This window comes from Danio rerio, chromosome 3, assembly GCF_049306965.1.
Source record: "Danio rerio strain Tuebingen ecotype United States chromosome 3, GRCz12tu, whole genome shotgun sequence".
NCBI lineage: Eukaryota > Metazoa > Chordata > Actinopteri > Cypriniformes > Danionidae > Danio > Danio rerio.
In genome coordinates this window covers 37,913,443-37,929,099 of record NC_133178.1, presented here as the reverse complement: position 1 = coordinate 37,929,099, position 15,657 = coordinate 37,913,443, and the positions used below count along the sequence as shown (strand labels likewise).

At 48.4% G+C, this 15,657-nt stretch overlaps 32 non-coding genes across 32 annotated transcripts; 8 read left to right on the top strand and 24 right to left on the bottom strand.

The window, feature by feature from the left end:
* The first annotated feature begins 168 nt into the window (after positions 1-168).
* Positions 169-241, top strand: trnaa-agc (transfer RNA alanine (anticodon AGC)). The gene has a single exon. It is a non-coding gene; the product is annotated as a tRNA-Ala (tRNA).
* A 576-nt stretch (positions 242-817) lies between these two features.
* Positions 818-890, bottom strand: trnaf-gaa (transfer RNA phenylalanine (anticodon GAA)). The gene has a single exon. It is a non-coding gene; the product is annotated as a tRNA-Phe (tRNA).
* An 88-nt stretch (positions 891-978) lies between these two features.
* On the bottom strand, positions 979-1,052 carry trnai-aau (transfer RNA isoleucine (anticodon AAU)). The gene has a single exon. It is a non-coding gene; the product is annotated as a tRNA-Ile (tRNA).
* A 105-nt stretch (positions 1,053-1,157) lies between these two features.
* Positions 1,158-1,229, bottom strand: trnaq-cug (transfer RNA glutamine (anticodon CUG)). Its single transcript has one exon. It is a non-coding gene; the product is annotated as a tRNA-Gln (tRNA).
* Positions 1,230-2,056: 827 nt separating this feature from the next.
* On the top strand, positions 2,057-2,129 carry trnaa-agc (transfer RNA alanine (anticodon AGC)). The gene has a single exon. It is a non-coding gene; the product is annotated as a tRNA-Ala (tRNA).
* Positions 2,130-2,705: 576 nt separating this feature from the next.
* trnaf-gaa (transfer RNA phenylalanine (anticodon GAA)) lies at positions 2,706-2,778 on the bottom strand. The gene has a single exon. It is a non-coding gene; the product is annotated as a tRNA-Phe (tRNA).
* Positions 2,779-2,866: 88 nt separating this feature from the next.
* trnai-aau (transfer RNA isoleucine (anticodon AAU)) lies at positions 2,867-2,940 on the bottom strand. Its single transcript has one exon. It is a non-coding gene; the product is annotated as a tRNA-Ile (tRNA).
* A 105-nt stretch (positions 2,941-3,045) lies between these two features.
* trnaq-cug (transfer RNA glutamine (anticodon CUG)) lies at positions 3,046-3,117 on the bottom strand. Its single transcript has one exon. It is a non-coding gene; the product is annotated as a tRNA-Gln (tRNA).
* Positions 3,118-3,945: 828 nt separating this feature from the next.
* Positions 3,946-4,018, top strand: trnaa-agc (transfer RNA alanine (anticodon AGC)). The gene has a single exon. It is a non-coding gene; the product is annotated as a tRNA-Ala (tRNA).
* Positions 4,019-4,594: 576 nt separating this feature from the next.
* Positions 4,595-4,667, bottom strand: trnaf-gaa (transfer RNA phenylalanine (anticodon GAA)). The gene has a single exon. It is a non-coding gene; the product is annotated as a tRNA-Phe (tRNA).
* An 88-nt stretch (positions 4,668-4,755) lies between these two features.
* trnai-aau (transfer RNA isoleucine (anticodon AAU)) lies at positions 4,756-4,829 on the bottom strand. The gene has a single exon. It is a non-coding gene; the product is annotated as a tRNA-Ile (tRNA).
* A 105-nt stretch (positions 4,830-4,934) lies between these two features.
* trnaq-cug (transfer RNA glutamine (anticodon CUG)) lies at positions 4,935-5,006 on the bottom strand. Its single transcript has one exon. It is a non-coding gene; the product is annotated as a tRNA-Gln (tRNA).
* An 826-nt stretch (positions 5,007-5,832) lies between these two features.
* On the top strand, positions 5,833-5,905 carry trnaa-agc (transfer RNA alanine (anticodon AGC)). The gene has a single exon. It is a non-coding gene; the product is annotated as a tRNA-Ala (tRNA).
* A 576-nt stretch (positions 5,906-6,481) lies between these two features.
* trnaf-gaa (transfer RNA phenylalanine (anticodon GAA)) lies at positions 6,482-6,554 on the bottom strand. The gene has a single exon. It is a non-coding gene; the product is annotated as a tRNA-Phe (tRNA).
* An 88-nt stretch (positions 6,555-6,642) lies between these two features.
* On the bottom strand, positions 6,643-6,716 carry trnai-aau (transfer RNA isoleucine (anticodon AAU)). The gene has a single exon. It is a non-coding gene; the product is annotated as a tRNA-Ile (tRNA).
* Positions 6,717-6,821: 105 nt separating this feature from the next.
* Positions 6,822-6,893, bottom strand: trnaq-cug (transfer RNA glutamine (anticodon CUG)). Its single transcript has one exon. It is a non-coding gene; the product is annotated as a tRNA-Gln (tRNA).
* An 826-nt stretch (positions 6,894-7,719) lies between these two features.
* Positions 7,720-7,792, top strand: trnaa-agc (transfer RNA alanine (anticodon AGC)). Its single transcript has one exon. It is a non-coding gene; the product is annotated as a tRNA-Ala (tRNA).
* A 576-nt stretch (positions 7,793-8,368) lies between these two features.
* On the bottom strand, positions 8,369-8,441 carry trnaf-gaa (transfer RNA phenylalanine (anticodon GAA)). The gene has a single exon. It is a non-coding gene; the product is annotated as a tRNA-Phe (tRNA).
* An 88-nt stretch (positions 8,442-8,529) lies between these two features.
* On the bottom strand, positions 8,530-8,603 carry trnai-aau (transfer RNA isoleucine (anticodon AAU)). Its single transcript has one exon. It is a non-coding gene; the product is annotated as a tRNA-Ile (tRNA).
* Positions 8,604-8,708: 105 nt separating this feature from the next.
* Positions 8,709-8,780, bottom strand: trnaq-cug (transfer RNA glutamine (anticodon CUG)). Its single transcript has one exon. It is a non-coding gene; the product is annotated as a tRNA-Gln (tRNA).
* An 828-nt stretch (positions 8,781-9,608) lies between these two features.
* trnaa-agc (transfer RNA alanine (anticodon AGC)) lies at positions 9,609-9,681 on the top strand. Its single transcript has one exon. It is a non-coding gene; the product is annotated as a tRNA-Ala (tRNA).
* A 576-nt stretch (positions 9,682-10,257) lies between these two features.
* Positions 10,258-10,330, bottom strand: trnaf-gaa (transfer RNA phenylalanine (anticodon GAA)). The gene has a single exon. It is a non-coding gene; the product is annotated as a tRNA-Phe (tRNA).
* An 88-nt stretch (positions 10,331-10,418) lies between these two features.
* trnai-aau (transfer RNA isoleucine (anticodon AAU)) lies at positions 10,419-10,492 on the bottom strand. Its single transcript has one exon. It is a non-coding gene; the product is annotated as a tRNA-Ile (tRNA).
* A 105-nt stretch (positions 10,493-10,597) lies between these two features.
* Positions 10,598-10,669, bottom strand: trnaq-cug (transfer RNA glutamine (anticodon CUG)). Its single transcript has one exon. It is a non-coding gene; the product is annotated as a tRNA-Gln (tRNA).
* Positions 10,670-11,495: 826 nt separating this feature from the next.
* On the top strand, positions 11,496-11,568 carry trnaa-agc (transfer RNA alanine (anticodon AGC)). Its single transcript has one exon. It is a non-coding gene; the product is annotated as a tRNA-Ala (tRNA).
* Positions 11,569-12,144: 576 nt separating this feature from the next.
* Positions 12,145-12,217, bottom strand: trnaf-gaa (transfer RNA phenylalanine (anticodon GAA)). The gene has a single exon. It is a non-coding gene; the product is annotated as a tRNA-Phe (tRNA).
* Positions 12,218-12,305: 88 nt separating this feature from the next.
* trnai-aau (transfer RNA isoleucine (anticodon AAU)) lies at positions 12,306-12,379 on the bottom strand. The gene has a single exon. It is a non-coding gene; the product is annotated as a tRNA-Ile (tRNA).
* Positions 12,380-12,484: 105 nt separating this feature from the next.
* On the bottom strand, positions 12,485-12,556 carry trnaq-cug (transfer RNA glutamine (anticodon CUG)). Its single transcript has one exon. It is a non-coding gene; the product is annotated as a tRNA-Gln (tRNA).
* A 1,477-nt stretch (positions 12,557-14,033) lies between these two features.
* Positions 14,034-14,106, bottom strand: trnaf-gaa (transfer RNA phenylalanine (anticodon GAA)). The gene has a single exon. It is a non-coding gene; the product is annotated as a tRNA-Phe (tRNA).
* Positions 14,107-14,194: 88 nt separating this feature from the next.
* Positions 14,195-14,268, bottom strand: trnai-aau (transfer RNA isoleucine (anticodon AAU)). The gene has a single exon. It is a non-coding gene; the product is annotated as a tRNA-Ile (tRNA).
* Positions 14,269-14,373: 105 nt separating this feature from the next.
* Positions 14,374-14,445, bottom strand: trnaq-cug (transfer RNA glutamine (anticodon CUG)). The gene has a single exon. It is a non-coding gene; the product is annotated as a tRNA-Gln (tRNA).
* An 827-nt stretch (positions 14,446-15,272) lies between these two features.
* trnaa-agc (transfer RNA alanine (anticodon AGC)) lies at positions 15,273-15,345 on the top strand. Its single transcript has one exon. It is a non-coding gene; the product is annotated as a tRNA-Ala (tRNA).
* The last annotated feature ends 312 nt before the right edge of the window (positions 15,346-15,657 follow it).

The window sequence follows — 15,657 nt, the reverse complement described above, 5'->3', positions numbered from 1 at the left end:
CACGTTTACTGGAGCAGGACCAGGTAGGGCCTTCAAAAGAAAAGCGCGATATTCCAGGTAATTTGACGACTAAATGGCGGGCAGGGCAAAGAGGCCACCACAGAGCAGATGTGATCTTTTATTATATTTTTTGACCACGTCGAAAAATCGGCCAATTTATGGCACCGAGGGGAATTAGCTCAAGTGGTAGAGCGCTCGCTTAGCATGCGAGAGGTAGCGGGATCGATGCCCGCATTCTCCACTTCTGTTTCCTTGCCTTTCACATTTCCTTCATTGCAAAGCTGGCGGCACCTTGAGGGTTGAAAGCAAAACTTCTTAGTTCAGCTTTGCTGGTTCCTGTGTAGTACTTAGCATTGCAACACCTCAGAAGCCCTATCAAGTCACAGTTTTCTTTTATTCAGTGGCGCATCCGCAGTGGGACATCAAAGCGCTAAATATATAGCAGAGTGCTGTCGATCAGGCCATTGGAATCATCACCAGAAGCGACCATCTGGGACAGTGATCACCAAACTTGTTCCTGGAGGGCCGGTGTCCTGCAGATTTTAGTTCCAACCCTAATCAAACACACCTGACCAAGCTAATCAAGGTCTTACTGGGTATACTTGAAACATCCAGGCAGGTGTGTTGAGGCAAGATGGAGCTAAACCCTGCAGGGACACCGGCCCTCCACGACCAGGATTGGTGACCCCTGATCTGGGAGAAGGATATCGTTTTGGTCAAGTGGAAGCAGGTGGACTTAAGAGTGAAGCAGCTAGGTTTTTTGGATGAGTTTCGGTCACCTGACCCTCATGCCAAAAACAGAACACCCACACTGCTTTGCCGAAACCCGGGATCGAACCAGGGACCTTTAGATCTTCAGTCTAATGCTCTCCCAACTGAGCTATTTCGACTGCGTTGACTCAGCTTTCCTGCAACATGCATGTCTGTGAGACCGATCAGAGCCTTAAAATGCCTCTGAGTCCTAAGACAGTAAAAGTTTGGCCAATACGGGGCTCGAACCCGCGACCTTGGCGTTATTAGCACCACGCTCTAACCAGCTGAGCTAACCGGCCACTTTCAGCTCACATTACTACAAAGCCCAGACTAACTGTCATTCTCCAGACTCCAAGGGATTAGCATGCTATTCCAGCTTTTTTGAGCAGTGCTGGCAAAAAGCCAGGTTCCACCGAGATTTGAACTCGGATCGCTGGATTCAGAGTCCAGAGTGCTAACCATTACACCATGGAACCTTTAGGCTACTGAATGCTGCTGCCCGGGCGGAAGAGAATGAATAAAAAAAAAAACAGCCTTGGAGGAAAATAGCAGAATGTCAATCCAAGGCGGTGCCAATTTGCATTGTTTCTGAGTAACTCGTGATTCGGCATGCAGGGCTCCTCACACGTTTACTGGAGCAGGACCAGGTAGGGCCTTCAAAAGAAAAGCGCGATATTCCAGGTAATTTGACGACTAAATGGCGGGCAGGGCAAAGAGGCCACCACAGAGCAGATGTGATCTTTTATTTTATTTTTTGACCACGTCGAAAAAGCGGCCAATGAACAGCACCGAGGGAAATTAGCTCAAATAGTAGAGCGCTCGATCAGGCCATTGGAATCATCACCAGAAGCGACGTGACCATCTGGGAGAAGGATAGCGTTTTGGTCAAGTGGAAGCTGGTGGACTTAAGGTTGAAGCAGCTAGGTTTAAACTCGGATCGCTGGATTCAGAGTCCAGAGTGCTAACCATTACACCATGGAACCTCGAGATTGCTGATAGCTGCTGCCCGGGCGGAAGAGAATGAATAAAAAAAAAAAAAAACAGCCTTGGAGGAAAGTAGCAGAATGTCAATCCAAAGTGGTGCCAATTTGCAATGTTTCTGAGTAACTCGTCATTCGGCATGCAGGGCTCCTCACACGTTTACTGGAGCAGGACCAGGTAGGGCCTTCAAAGGAAAAGCGCGATATTCCAGGTAATTTGACGACTAAATGGCGGGCAGGGCAAAGAGGCCACCACAGAGCAGATGTGATCTTTTATTATATTTTTTGACCACGTCGAAAAATCGGCCAATTTATGGCACCGAGGGGAATTAGCTCAAGTGGTAGAGCGCTCGCTTAGCATGCGAGAGGTAGCGGGATCGATGCCCGCATTCTCCACTTCTGTTTCCTTGCCTTTCACATTTCCTTCATTGCAAAGCTGGCGGCACCTTGAGGGTTGAAAGCAAAACTTCTTAGTTCAGCTTTGCTGGTTCCTGTGTAGTACTTAGCATTGCAACACCTCAGAAGCCCTATCAAGTCACAGTTTTCTTTTATTCAGTGGCGCATCCGCAGTGGGACATCAAAGCGCTAAATATATAGCAGAGTGCTGTCGATCAGGCCATTGGAATCATCACCAGAAGCGACCATCTGGGACAGTGATCACCAAACTTGTTCCTGGAGGGCCGGTGTCCTGCAGATTTTAGTTCCAACCCTAATCAAACACACCTGACCAAGCTAATCAAGGTCTTACTGGGTATACTTGAAACATCCAGGCAGGTGTGTTGAGGCAAGATGGAGCTAAACCCTGCAGGGACACCGGCCCTCCACGACCAGGATTGGTGACCCCTGATCTGGGAGAAGGATATCGTTTTGGTCAAGTGGAAGCAGGTGGACTTAAGAGTGAAGCAGCTAGGTTTTTTGGATGAGTTTCGGTCACCTGACCCTCATGCCAAAAACAGAACACCCACACTGCTTTGCCGAAACCCGGGATCGAACCAGGGACCTTTAGATCTTCAGTCTAACGCTCTCCCAACTGAGCTATTTCGGCTGCGTTGACTCAGCTTTCCTGCAACATGCATGTCTGTGAGACCGATCAGAGCCTTAAAATGCCTCTGAGTCCTAAGACAGTAAAAGTTTGGCCAATACGGGGCTCGAACCCGCGACCTTGGCGTTATTAGCACCACGCTCTAACCAGCTGAGCTAACCGGCCACTTTCAGCTCACATTACTACAAAGCCCAGACTAACTGTCATTCTCCAGACTCCAAGGGATTAGCATGCTATTCCAGCTTTTTTGAGCAGTGCTGGCAAAAAGCCAGGTTCCACCGAGATTTGAACTCGGATCGCTGGATTCAGAGTCCAGAGTGCTAACCATTACACCATGGAACCTTTAGGCTACTGAATGCTGCTGCCCGGGCGGAAGAGAATGAATAAAAAAAAAAAACAGCCTTGGAGGAAAATAGCAGAATGTCAATCCAAGGCGGTGCCAATTTGCATTGTTTCTGAGTAACTCGTGATTCGGCATGCAGGGCTCCTCACACGTTTACTGGAGCAGGACCAGGTAGGGCCTTCAAAAGAAAAGCGCGATATTCCAGGTAATTTGACGACTAAATGGCGGGCAGGGCAAAGAGGCCACCACAGAGCAGATGTGATCTTTTATTTTATTTTTTGACCACGTCGAAAAAGCGGCCAATGAACAGCACCGAGGGAAATTAGCTCAAATAGTAGAGCGTTCGATCAGGCCATTGGAATCATCACCAGAAGCGACGTGACCATCTGGGAGAAGGATAGCGTTTTGGTCAAGTGGAAGCTGGTGGACTTAAGGTTGAAGCAGCTAGGTTTAAACTCGGATCGCTGGATTCAGAGTCCAGAGTGCTAACCATTACACAATGGAACCTCGAGATTGCTGATAGCTGCTGCCCGGGCGGAAGAGAATGAATAAAAAAAAAAAAAAACAGCCTTGGAGGAAAGTAGCAGAATGTCAATCCAAAGTGGTGCCAATTTGCAATGTTTCTGAGTAACTCGTCATTCGGCATGCAGGGCTCCTCACACGTTTACTGGAGCAGGACCAGGTAGGGCCTTCAAAAGAAAAGCGCGATATTCCAGGTAATTTGACGACTAAATGGCGGGCAGGGCAAAGAGGCCACCACAGAGCAGATGTGATCTTTTATTATATTTTTTGACCACGTCGAAAAATCGGCCAATTTATGGCACCGAGGGGAATTAGCTCAAGTGGTAGAGCGCTCGCTTAGCATGCGAGAGGTAGCGGGATCGATGCCCGCATTCTCCACTTCTGTTTCCTTGCCTTTCACATTTCCTTCATTGCAAAGCTGGCGGCACCTTGAGGGTTGAAAGCAAAACTTCTTAGTTCAGCTTTGCTGGTTCCTGTGTAGTACTTAGCATTGCAACACCTCAGAAGCCCTATCAAGTCACAGTTTTCTTTTATTCAGTGGCGCATCCGCAGTGGGACATCAAAGCGCTAAATATATAGCAGAGTGCTGTCGATCAGGCCATTGGAATCATCACCAGAAGCGACCATCTGGGACAGTGATCACCAAACTTGTTCCTGGAGGGCCGGTGTCCTGCAGATTTTAGTTCCAACCCTAATCAAACACACCTGACCAAGCTAATCAAGGTCTTACTGGGTATACTTGAAACATCCAGGCAGGTGTGTTGAGGCAAGATGGAGCTAAACCCTGCAGGGACACCGGCCCTCCACGACCAGGATTGGTGACCCCTGATCTGGGAGAAGGATATCGTTTTGGTCAAGTGGAAGCAGGTGGACTTAAGAGTGAAGCAGCTAGGTTTTTTGGATGAGTTTCGGTCACCTGACCCTCATGCCAAAAACAGAACACCCACACTGCTTTGCCGAAACCCGGGATCGAACCAGGGACCTTTAGATCTTCAGTCTAACGCTCTCCCAACTGAGCTATTTCGGCTGCGTTGACTCAGCTTTCCTGCAACATGCATGTCTGTGAGACCGATCAGAGCCTTAAAATGCCTCTGAGTCCTAAGACAGTAAAAGTTTGGCCAATACGGGGCTCGAACCCGCGACCTTGGCGTTATTAGCACCACGCTCTAACCAGCTGAGCTAACCGGCCACTTTCAGCTCACATTACTACAAAGCCCAGACTAACTGTCATTCTCCAGACTCCAAGGGATTAGCATGCTATTCCAGCTTTTTTGAGCAGTGCTGGCAAAAAGCCAGGTTCCACCGAGATTTGAACTCGGATCGCTGGATTCAGAGTCCAGAGTGCTAACCATTACACCATGGAACCTTTAGGCTACTGAATGCTGCTGCCCGGGCGGAAGAGAATGAATAAAAAAAAAAACAGCCTTGGAGGAAAATAGCAGAATGTCAATCCAAGGCGGTGCCAATTTGCATTGTTTCTGAGTAACTCGTGATTCGGCATGCAGGGCTCCTCACACGTTTACTGGAGCAGGACCAGGTAGGGCCTTCAAAAGAAAAGCGCGATATTCCAGGTAATTTGACGACTAAATGGCGGGCAGGGCAAAGAGGCCACCACAGAGCAGATGTGATCTTTTATTTTATTTTTTGACCACGTCGAAAAAGCGGCCAATGAACAGCACCGAGGGAAATTAGCTCAAATAGTAGAGCGCTCGATCAGGCCATTGGAATCATCACCAGAAGCGACGTGACCATCTGGGAGAAGGATAGCGTTTTGGTCAAGTGGAAGCTGGTGGACTTAAGGTTGAAGCAGCTAGGTTTAAACTCGGATCGCTGGATTCAGAGTCCAGAGTGCTAACCATTACACCATGGAACCTCGAGATTGCTGATAGCTGCTGCCCGGGCGGAAGAGAATGAATAAAAAAAAAAAAAACAGCCTTGGAGGAAAGTAGCAGAATGTCAATCCAAAGTGGTGCCAATTTGCAATGTTTCTGAGTAACTCATCATTCGGCATGCAGGGCTCCTCACACGTTTACTGGAGCAGGACCAGGTAGGGCCTTCAAAAGAAAAGCGCGATATTCCAGGTAATTTGACGACTAAATGGCGGGCAGGGCAAAGAGGCCACCACAGAGCAGATGTGATCTTTTATTATATTTTTTGACCACGTCGAAAAATCGGCCAATTTATGGCACCGAGGGGAATTAGCTCAAGTGGTAGAGCGCTCGCTTAGCATGCGAGAGGTAGCGGGATCGATGCCCGCATTCTCCACTTCTGTTTCCTTGCCTTTCACATTTCCTTCATTGCAAAGCTGGCGGCACCTTGAGGGTTGAAAGCAAAACTTCTTAGTTCAGCTTTGCTGGTTCCTGTGTAGTACTTAGCATTGCAACACCTCAGAAGCCCTATCAAGTCACAGTTTTCTTTTATTCAGTGGCGCATCCGCAGTGGGACATCAAAGCGCTAAATATATAGCAGAGTGCTGTCGATCAGGCCATTGGAATCATCACCAGAAGCGACCATCTGGGACAGTGATCACCAAACTTGTTCCTGGAGGGCCGGTGTCCTGCAGATTTTAGTTCCAACCCTAATCAAACACACCTGACCAAGCTAATCAAGGTCTTACTGGGTATACTTGAAACATCCAGGCAGGTGTGTTGAGGCAAGATGGAGCTAAACCCTGCAGGGACACCGGCCCTCCACGACCAGGATTGGTGACCCCTGATCTGGGAGAAGGATATCGTTTTGGTCAAGTGGAAGCAGGTGGACTTAAGAGTGAAGCAGCTAGGTTTTTTGGATGAGTTTCGGTCACCTGACCCTCATGCCAAAAACAGAACACCCACACTGCTTTGCCGAAACCCGGGATCGAACCAGGGACCTTTAGATCTTCAGTCTAACGCTCTCCCAACTGAGCTATTTCGGCTGCGTTGACTCAGCTTTCCTGCAACATGCATGTCTGTGAGACCGATCAGAGCCTTAAAATGCCTCTGAGTCCTAAGACAGTAAAAGTTTGGCCAATACGGGGCTCGAACCCGCGACCTTGGCGTTATTAGCACCACGCTCTAACCAGCTGAGCTAACCGGCCACTTTCAGCTCACATTACTACAAAGCCCAGACTAACTGTCATTCTCCAGACTCCAAGGGATTAGCATGCTATTCCAGCTTTTTTGAGCAGTGCTGGCAAAAAGCCAGGTTCCACCGAGATTTGAACTCGGATCGCTGGATTCAGAGTCCAGAGTGCTAACCATTACACCATGGAACCTTTAGGCTACTGAATGCTGCTGCCCGGGCGGAAGAGAATGAATAAAAAAAAAACAGCCTTGGAGGAAAATAGCAGAATGTCAATCCAAGGCGGTGCCAATTTGCATTGTTTCTGAGTAACTCGTGATTCGGCATGCAGGGCTCCTCACACGTTTACTGGAGCAGGACCAGGTAGGGCCTTCAAAAGAAAAGCGCGATATTCCAGGTAATTTGACGACTAAATGGCGGGCAGGGCAAAGAGGCCACCACAGAGCAGATGTGATCTTTTATTTTATTTTTTGACCACGTCGAAAAAGCGGCCAATGAACAGCACCGAGGGAAATTAGCTCAAATAGTAGAGCGCTCGATCAGGCCATTGGAATCATCACCAGAAGCGACGTGACCATCTGGGAGAAGGATAGCGTTTTGGTCAAGTGGAAGCTGGTGGACTTAAGGTTGAAGCAGCTAGGTTTAAACTCGGATCGCTGGATTCAGAGTCCAGAGTGCTAACCATTACACCATGGAACCTCGAGATTGCTGATAGCTGCTGCCCGGGCGGAAGAGAATGAATAAAAAAAAAAAAAAACAGCCTTGGAGGAAAGTAGCAGAATGTCAATCCAAAGTGGTGCCAATTTGCAATGTTTCTGAGTAACTCGTCATTCGGCATGCAGGGCTCCTCACACGTTTACTGGAGCAGGACCAGGTAGGGCCTTCAAAAGAAAAGCGCGATATTCCAGGTAATTTGACGACTAAATGGCGGGCAGGGCAAAGAGGCCACCACAGAGCAGATGTGATCTTTTATTATATTTTTTGACCACGTCGAAAAATCGGCCAATTTATGGCACCGAGGGGAATTAGCTCAAGTGGTAGAGCGCTCGCTTAGCATGCGAGAGGTAGCGGGATCGATGCCCGCATTCTCCACTTCTGTTTCCTTGCCTTTCATATTTCCTTCATTGCAAAGCTGGCGGCACCTTGAGGGTTGAAAGCAAAACTTCTTAGTTCAGCTTTGCTGGTTCCTGTGTAGTACTTAGCATTGCAACACCTCAGAAGCCCTATCAAGTCACAGTTTTCTTTTATTCAGTGGCGCATCCGCAGTGGGACATCAAAGCGCTAAATATATAGCAGAGTGCTGTCGATCAGGCCATTGGAATCATCACCAGAAGCGACCATCTGGGACAGTGATCACCAAACTTGTTCCTGGAGGGCCGGTGTCCTGCAGATTTTAGTTCCAACCCTAATCAAACACACCTGACCAAGCTAATCAAGGTCTTACTGGGTATACTTGAAACATCCAGGCAGGTGTGTTGAGGCAAGATGGAGCTAAACCCTGCAGGGACACCGGCCCTCCACGACCAGGATTGGTGACCCCTGATCTGGGAGAAGGATATCGTTTTGGTCAAGTGGAAGCAGGTGGACTTAAGAGTGAAGCAGCTAGGTTTTTTGGATGAGTTTCGGTCACCTGACCCTCATGCCAAAAACAGAACACCCACACTGCTTTGCCGAAACCCGGGATCGAACCAGGGACCTTTAGATCTTCAGTCTAATGCTCTCCCAACTGAGCTATTTCGGCTGCGTTGACTCAGCTTTCCTGCAACATGCATGTCTGTGAGACCGATCAGAGCCTTAAAATGCCTCTGAGTCCTAAGACAGTAAAAGTTTGGCCAATACGGGACTCGAACCCGCGACCTTGGCGTTATTAGCACCACGCTCTAACCAGCTGAGCTAACCGGCCACTTTCAGCTCACGTTACTACAAAGCCCAGACTAACTGTCATTCTCCAGACTCCAAGGGATTAGCATGCTATTCCAGCTTTTTTGAGCAGTGCTGGCAAAAAGCCAGGTTCCACCGAGATTTGAACTCGGATCGCTGGATTCAGAGTCCAGAGTGCTAACCATTACACCATGGAACCTTTAGGCTACTGAATGCTGCTGCCCGGGCGGAAGAGAATGAATAAAAAAAAAAAACAGCCTTGGAGGAAAATAGCAGAATGTCAATCCAAGGCGGTGCCAATTTGCATTGTTTCTGAGTAACTCGTGATTCGGCATGCAGGGCTCCTCACACGTTTACTGGAGCAGGACCAGGTAGGGCCTTCAAAAGAAAAGCGCGATATTCCAGGTAATTTGACGACTAAATGGCGGGCAGGGCAAAGAGGCCACCACAGAGCAGATGTGATCTTTTATTTTATTTTTTGACCACGTCGAAAAAGCGGCCAATGAACAGCACCGAGGGAAATTAGCTCAAATAGTAGAGCGCTCGATCAGGCCATTGGAATCATCACCAGAAGCGACGTGACCATCTGGGAGAAGGATAGCGTTTTGGTCAAGTGGAAGCTGGTGGACTTAAGGTTGAAGCAGCTAGGTTTAAACTCGGATCGCTGGATTCAGAGTCCAGAGTGCTAACCATTACATCATGGAACCTCGAGATTGCTGATAGCTGCTGCCCGGGCGGAAGAGAATGAATAAAAAAAAAAAAAAACAGCCTTGGAGGAAAGTAGCAGAATGTCAATCCAAAGTGGTGCCAATTTGCAATGTTTCTGAGTAACTCGTCATTCGGCATGCAGGGCTCCTCACACGTTTACTGGAGCAGGACCAGGTAGGGCCTTCAAAAGAAAAGCGCGATATTCCAGGTAATTTGACGACTAAATGGCGGGCAGGGCAAAGAGGCCACCACAGAGCAGATGTGATCTTTTATTTTATTTTTTGACCACGTCGAAAAATCGGCCAATTTATGGCACCGAGGGGAATTAGCTCAAGTGGTAGAGCGCTCGCTTAGCATGCGAGAGGTAGCGGGATCGATGCCCGCATTCTCCACTTCTGTTTCCTTGCCTTTCACATTTCCTTCATTGCAAAGCTGGCGGCACCTTGAGGGTTGAAAGCAAAACTTCTTAGTTCAGCTTTGCTGGTTCCTGTGTAGTACTTAGCATTGCAACACCTCAGAAGCCCTATCAAGTCACAGTTTTCTTTTATTCAGTGGCGCATCCGCAGTGGGACATCAAAGCGCTAAATATATAGCAGAGTGCTGTCGATCAGGCCATTGGAATCATCACCAGAAGCGACCATCTGGGACAGTGATCACCAAACTTGTTCCTGGAGGGCCGGTGTCCTGCAGATTTTAGTTCCAACCCTAATCAAACACACCTGACCAAGCTAATCAAGGTCTTACTGGGTATACTTGAAACATCCAGGCAGGTGTGTTGAGGCAAGATGGAGCTAAACCCTGCAGGGACACCGGCCCTCCACTACCAGGATTGGTGAAGCCTGATCTGGGAGAAGGATATCGTTTTGGTCAAGTGGAAGCAGGTGGACTTAAGAGTGAAGCAGCTAGGTTTTTTGGATGAGTTTCGGTCACCTGACCCTCATGCCAAAAACAGAACACCCACACTGCTTTGCCGAAACCCAGGATCGAACCAGGGACCTTTACATCTTCAGTCTAACGCTCTCCCAACTGAGCTATTTCGGCTGCGTTGACTCAGCTTTCCTGCAACATCCATGTCTGTGAGACCGATCAGAGCCTTAAAATGCCTCTGAGTCCTAAGACAGTAAAAGTTTGGCCAATACGGGGCTCGAACCCGCGACCTTGGCGTTATTAGCACCACGCTCTAACCAGCTGAGCTAACCGGCCACTTTCAGCTCACATTACTACAAAGCCCAGACTAACTGTCATTCTCCAGACTCCAAGGGATTAGCATGCTATTCCAGCTTTTTTGAGCAGTGCTGGCAAAAAGCCAGGTTCCACCGAGATTTGAACTCGGATCGCTGGATTCAGAGTCCAGAGTGCTAACCATTACACCATGGAACCTTGAGGCTACTGAATGCTGCTGCCCGGGCGGAAGAGAATGAATAAAAAAAAAACAGCCTTGGAGGAAAATAGCAGAATGTCAATCCAAGGCGGTGCCAATTTGCATTGTTTCTGAGTAACTCGTGATTCGGCATGCAGGGCTCCTCACACGTTTACTGGAGCAGGACCAGGTAGGGCCTTCAAAAGAAAAGCGCGATATTCCAGGTAATTTGACGACTAAATGGCGGGCAGGGCAAAGAGGCCACCACAGAGCAGATGTGATCTTTTATTTTATTTTTTGACCACGTCGAAAAAGCGGCCAATGAACAGCACCGAGGGAAATTAGCTCAAATAGTAGAGCGCTCGATCAGGCCATTGGAATCATCACCAGAAGCGACGTGACCATCTGGGAGAAGGATAGCGTTTTGGTCAAGTGGAAGCTGGTGGACTTAAGGTTGAAGCAGCTAGGTTTAAACTCGGATCGCTGGATTCAGAGTCCAGAGTGCTAACCATTACACCATGGAACCTCGAGATTGCTGATAGCTGCTGCCCGGGCGGAAGAGAATGAATAAAAAAAAAAAAAAACAGCCTTGGAGGAAAGTAGCAGAATGTCAATCCAAAGTGGTGCCAATTTGCAATGTTTCTGAGTAACTCGTCATTCGGCATGCAGGGCTCCTCACACGTTTACTGGAGCAGGACCAGGTAGGGCCTTCAAAAGAAAAGCGCGATATTCCAGGTAATTTGACGACTAAATGGCGGGCAGGGCAAAGAGGCCACCACAGAGCAGATGTGATCTTTTATTATATTTTTTGACCACGTTGAAAAATCGGCCAATTTATGGCACCGAGGGGAATTAGCTCAAGTGGTAGAGCGCTCGCTTAGCATGCGAGAGGTAGCGGGATCGATGCCCGCATTCTCCACTTCTGTTTCCTTGCCTTTCACATTTCCTTCATTGCAAAGCTGGCGGCACCTTGAGGGTTGAAAGCAAAACTTCTTAGTTCAGCTTTGCTGGTTCCTGTGTAGTACTTAGCATTGCAACACCTCAGAAGCCCTATCAAGTCACAGTTTTCTTTTATTCAGTGGCGCATCCGCAGTGGGACATCAAAGCGCTAAATATATAGCAGAGTGCTGTCGATCAGGCCATTGGAATCATCACCAGAAGCGACCATCTGGGACAGTGATCACCAAACTTGTTCCTGGAGGGCCGGTGTCCTGCAGATTTTAGTTCCAACCCTAATCAAACACACCTGACCAAGCTAATCAAGGTCTTACTGGGTATACTTGAAACATCCAGGCAGGTGTGTTGAGGCAAGATGGAGCTAAACCCTGCAGGGACACCGGCCCTCCACGACCAGGATTGGTGACCCCTGATTTGGGAGAAGGATATCGTTTTGGTCAAGTGGAAGCAGGTGGACTTAAGAGTGAAGCAGCTAGGTTTTTTGGATGAGTTTCGGTCACCTGACCCTCATGCCAAAAACAGAACACCCACACTGCTTTGCCGAAACCCGGGATCGAACCAGGGACCTTTAGATCTTCAGTCTAATGCTCTCCCAACTGAGCTATTTCGGCTGCGTTGACTCAGCTTTCCTGCAACATGCATGTCTGTGAGACCGATCAGAGCCTTAAAATGCCTCTGAGTCCTAAGACAGTAAAAGTTTGGCCAATACGGGGCTCGAACCCGCGACCTTGGCGTTATTAGCACCACGCTCTAACCAGCTGAGCTAACCGGCCACTTTCAGCTCACATTACTACAAAGCCCAGACTAACTGTCATTCTCCAGACTCCAAGGGATTAGCATGCTATTCCAGCTTTTTTGAGCAGTGCTGGCAAAAAGCCAGGTTCCACCGAGATTTGAACTCGGATCGCTGGATTCAGAGTCCAGAGTGCTAACCATTACACCATGGAACCTTTAGGCTACTGAATGCTGCTGCCCGGGCGGAAGAGAATGAATAAAAAAAAAAACAGCCTTGGAGGAAAATAGCAGAATGTCAATCCAAGGCGGTGCCAATTTGCATTGTTTCTGAGTAACTCGTGATTCGGCATGCAGGGCTCCTCACACGTTTACTGGAGCAGGACCAGGTAGGGCCTTCAAAAGAAAAGCGCGATATTCCAGGTAATTTGTCGACTAAATGGCGGGCAGGGCAAAGAGGCCACCACAGAGCAGATGTGATCTTTTATTTTATTTTTTGACCACGTCGAAAAAGCGGCCAATGAACAGCACCGAGGGAAATTAGCTCAAATAGTAGAGCGCTCGATCAGGCCATTGGAATCATCACCAGAAGCGACGTGACCATCTGGGAGAAGGATAGCGTTTTGGTCAAGTGGAAGCTGGTGGACTTAAGGTTGAAGCAGCTAGGTTTAAACTCGGATCGCTGGATTCAGAGTCCAGAGTGCTAACCATTACACCATGGAACCTCGAGATTGCTGATAGCTGCTGCCCGGGCGGAAGAGAATGAATAAAAAAAAAAAAAAACAGCCTTGGAGGAAAGTAGCAGAATGTCAATCCAAAGTGGTGCCAATTTGCAATGTTTCTGAGTAACTCGTCATTCGGCATGCAGGGCTCCTCACACGTTTACTGGAGCAGGACCAGGTAGGGCCTTCAAAAGAAAAGCGCGATATTCCAGGTAATTTGACGACTAAATGGCGGGCAGGGCAAAGAGGCCACCACAGAGCAGATGTGATCTTTTATTATATTTTTTGACCACGTCGAAAAATCGGCCAATTTATGGCACCGAGGGGAATTAGCTCAAGTGGTAGAGCGCTCGCTTAGCATGCGAGAGGTAGCGGGATCGTTGCCCGCATTCTCCACTTCTGTTTCCTTGCCTTTCACATTTCCTTCATTGCAAAGCTGGCGGCACCTTGAGGGTTGAAAGCAAAACTTCTTAGTTCAGCTTTGCTGGTTCCTGTGTAGTACTTAGCATTGCAACACCTCAGAAGCCCTATCAAGTCACAGTTTTCTTTTATTCAGTGGCGCATCCGCAGTGGGACATCAAAGCGCTAAATATATAGCAGAGTGCTGTCGATCAGGCCATTGGAATCATCACCAGAAGCGACCATCTGGGACAGTGATCACCAAACTTGTTCCTGGAGGGCCGGTGTCCTGCAGATTTTAGTTCCAACCCTAATCAAACACACCTGACCAAGCTAATCAAGGTCTTACTGGGTATACTTGAAACATCCAGGCAGGTGTGTTGAGGCAAGATGGAGCTAAACCCTGCAGGGACACCGGCCCTCCACGACCAGGATTGGTGAAGCCTGATCTGGGAGAAGGATATCGTTTTGGTCAAGTGGAAGCAGGTGGGTTTTAAGAGTGAAGCAGCTAGGTTTTTTGGATGAGTTTCGGTCACCTGACCCTCATGCCAAAAACAGAACACCCACACTGCTTTGCCAAAACCCAGGATCGAACCAGGGACCTTTAGATCTTCAGTCTAACGCTCTCCCAACTGAGCTATTTCGGCTGCGTTGACTCAGCTTTCCTGCAACATGCATGTCTGTGAGACCGATCAGAGCCTTAAAATGCCTCTGAGTCCTAAGACAGTAAAAGTTTGGCCAATACGGGGCTCGAACCCGTGACCTTGGCGTTATTAGCACCACGCTCTAACCAGCTGAGCTAACCGGCCACTTTCAGCTCACATTACTACAAAGCCCAGACTAACTGTCATTCTCCAGACTCCAAGGGATTAGCATGCTATTCCAGCTTTTTTGAGCAGTGCTGGCAAAAAGCCAGGTTCCACCGAGATTTGAACTCGGATCGCTGGATTCAGAGTGCAGAGTGCTAACCATTACACCATGGAACCTTGAGGCTACTGAATGCTGCTGCCCGGGCGGAAGAGAATGAATAAAAAAAAAAACAGCCTTGGAGGAAAATAGCAGAATGTCAATCCAAGGCGGTGCCAATTTGCATTGTTTCTGAGTAACTCGTGATTCGGCATGCAGGGCTCCTCACACGTTTACTGGAGCAGGACCAGGTAGGGCCTTCAAAAGAAAAGCGCGATATTCCAGGTAATTTGACGACTAAATGGCGGGCAGGGCAAAGAGGCCACCACAGAGCAGATGTGATCTTTTATTTTATTTTTTGACCACGTCGAAAAAGCGGCCAATGAACAGCACCGAGGGAAATTAGCTCAAATAGTAGAGCGCTCGATCAGGCCATTGGAATCATCACCAGAAGCGACGTGACCATCTGGGAGAAGGATAGCGTTTTGGTCAAGTGGAAGCTGGTGGACTTAAGGTTGAAGCAGCTAGGTTTAAACTCGGATCGCTGGATTCAGAGTCCAGAGTGCTAACCATTACACCATGGAACCTCAAGATTGCTGATAGCTGCTGCCCGGGCGGAAGAGAATGAATAAAAAAAAAAAAAAACAGCCTTGGAGGAAAGTAGCAGAATGTCAATCCAAAGTGGTGCCAATTTGCAATGTTTCTGAGTAACTCGTCATTCGGCATGCAGGGCTCCTCACACGTTTACTGGAGCAGGACCAGGTAGGGCCTTCAAAAGAAAAGCGCGATATTCCAGGTAATTTGACGACTAAATGGCGGGCAGGGCAAAGAGGCCACCACAGAGCAGATGTGATCTTTTATTATATTTTTTGACCACGTCGAAAAATCGGCCAATTTATGGCACCGAGGGGAATTAGCTCAAGTGGTAGAGCGCTCGCTTAGCATGCGAGAGGTAGCGGGATCGATGCCCGCATTCTCCACTTCTGTTTCCTTGCCTTTCACATTTCCTTCATTGCAAAGCTGGCGGCACCTTGAGGGTTGAAAGCAAAACTTCTTAGTTCAGCTTTGCTGGTTCCTGTGTAGTACTTAGCATTGCAACACCTCAGAAGCCCTATCAAGTCACAGTTTTCTTTTATTCAGTGGCGCATCCGCAGTGGGACATCAAAGCGCTAAATATATAGCAGAGTGCTGTCGATCAGGCCATTGGAATCATCACCAGAAGCGACCATCTGGGACAGTGATCACCAAACTTGTTCCTGGAGGGCCGGTGTCCTGCAGATTTTAGTTCCAAC